This window comes from Sorex fumeus, unplaced genomic scaffold, assembly GCF_029834395.1.
Source record: "Sorex fumeus unplaced genomic scaffold, SorFum_2.1 ptg000036l, whole genome shotgun sequence".
Lineage (NCBI taxonomy): Eukaryota > Metazoa > Chordata > Mammalia > Eulipotyphla > Soricidae > Sorex > Sorex fumeus.
In genome coordinates, this window is record NW_026606093.1 from 22230460 (window position 1) to 22233213 (window position 2754).

The window sequence follows — 2754 nt, forward strand, 5'->3', positions numbered from 1 at the left end:
GGGAGGGGGCCTCCCCTGTCTACCTGCCCACATCATATACTCCCCCCTTAGAGATTTTACAACCTTAAATCTTTAAGGGGAAAATTGTCGGTGGTCCATCTTCTGAAGCTGCTTCATGCTGACAGAGGGGTGCAGACACTGCCTGGGCAAGGGGTAAATATCATGATACCTTAGTTTATAACGGGCCCTAGGCAATGAATTGGTTGGGTTCCTGAAGTTATCTGAAAGAAAAGATCACTTCACTTAGACTGAGGGATATCACTTTAAAATGGTTAGACCCTGTAGGAGTAAAAAGTCCTTTTTTGACCCAGTAGGAACAGAGTTGTTAGCTGTCTTAAAGAAAAAGTTAAAGCAACAGAAACCAAAGCAACATTGGCCAATTCACAGACTGTAGGAAAGCAATTAATTCTGCACTTTGAGCTGAGGTTCTTTATTTTAAGGCTTTGCATGAAATAAAGTTATCAAAATAATAGCATGCACTTTCAAGCACTAGGCAGGTTGATTAACAATATAGTTAGTAAAAATTTCCCACATTTTCCATGCAATTCTCCATTCTCAGAAACTATTACAGAAGGCTGACACCTGAGATTGTATAACTCAGATTGTATAACTCTTAAAATTTCTAGAAATTTTAGTTACCAAGAGTCTCAGAGATCAGATAGAGCTCTGGCAAGTATTGCTACCAATTTTATAACTCTAGAAACTCATTTTTAAACTAAAACGTTACTTTTTGAACCTGTTTTCATTTGTCATAATTATTTTAACTCACAAGATTTTCTAGGTCAAATGTTCTAATCCAATGCAATTACAAATATGTACATTGCCATAACAACATAAGACCTATGAAAAATCAATTTTTATAAAACATGATAAAATCTTCTTTGGCTTAATGTCAATAGTTCTTGTACATTAGTTATTTAAATCATGAGCTTTCTACACCAGATGCTTTTAACAATTCCACAAGTATACAAACATGCTTTCAGACACAGAAAAAGCCCTTTGGGTTTTTACCAAACTTTGATATTGTCATAGAAAATAACACTTGGACTGTCAATGTTTAGGGAAACATAAGAAAACTATGTTTATTTTGATGCTTTCTGTACCTCTGTTGTTTGTAGCATAGTAGCACGGTGCTCCCATTCATCGATTTGCTTGAGTGGGCCCAGTAACGTCTCCATCACGAGACTCATTGTTACTGTGTTTGGCATATTGAATACGTCACAGATAGCTTGTAAGGCTTTGCCATATGGGCAAGATACTCTCAGTAGCTTGCTGGGCTCTCAGAGAGGGGCAGAGGAATCGAAGCCGGCTCAGCTGGGCTGGCTGTGAGCAAGGAAAAGGCCCTACCACTGTGCTATCGTGCCAGTCCTAATTTTTTTTTTTTTTTTTTTTTTTTTTTGCTTCTTGGTTCACACCCAGCAATTCTCAGGGGTTACTCCTGGCTTTGCACTCAGGAATTACTCCTGGCGGTGCTTGGAGGACTATATGGGATGCCGGGGATCGAACCTGGGTTGGCCACATGTAAGGCAAGGACCCTACCCGCTGTGCTATTGCTCAGGCCCCCCTGTTGTTTGTAAAACAGCTAAATTCCTCATTACAATTGACTGAGGCTTGTAAGATAAAGACTTGCATTCTCTGAACTTTATTTCCCTTTAGTTTCAGGCTCTAGTTCCACAGCTCTTCTAGATAGTACAGATTCTTAAGTTCAAAAGGATTTCAACTGTTACTCATCATTAATGTTCTTCTAACAAGAAATCTAGATTGAGAATTCAGCTTTCTCTGAAGGCTCAACATTATGATAAGAAATCTTCGTTTAAATCTTGTCTAGCAAGTTCCAAAAACAATTGCATATCTTAAATCACTGGGCTGCATATCACTTACTTCTCTAGAATTTCTACTTCTGATTTCAACCTGGTTCTGACACTCGAGTGTTCCACATAGACAGACAGACAGACAAAACACCAAATGTACAAGTGCATATGTCTGCAGTTGATGGATCAATCTGACCCTTCAAAAATGGCAGGGAGAAAACTGATGGACTGAGAAAGTAAGGGACAGTCCCAGGGCAAAGAAGTCCTGCTGGCTGATTGGGAACACTGCTTCCCATTTCCCAGCCTGACCAGCCAGTCTCCTGCTTGTTAAAATGGGTCAAGAAAGCGCTTTTGTTGATATAAACCGGCAAAATAAACTATGGCAAAGTTGTTTAAACCTAAGGTGGTCAGATGTTACCATATTTCGGTCAAGGCTAGTTCTGAGTCAGGGAACTAGTATCTTCTTATCAGACATGGGAATAGGCTTTGTTTCTGATGTCAAACAGTTAATCATATGATTTTGCATTTTCCCACCTCCTCTGCTTTGATAATCCTATTTCTTTTGTTACCTGCAAAGATCTGACTGCGAAATAATCTGGTAATGCAAACTGTCATTCACTGATTATCCTTCCAGATGTTCTAGCTTATACTCAGTCCACATGGTGTTACAGAGGTCAACATGATACTCCTACACTACCTAGTTGGAAGCTCCTCTGATGCTTAATAAGCAACCCAATGAAGAATCTTTAGGTATCTATGTGGAATTTCCCACTCTGCATTTTGCTGACTTGCTGCTTTTCTCAGGCCTTTAAACCTCACCTTTTTTCCTGCCTTATCTCTGCCTTCATTAGCATTTCAATTGACCTCTAGCTGATCTTCTGGCTAGACAGAGAGTGGGTGGGGAAAAGGATTTTCTACCTAGAAATTGATCTGCCTTGGTTTC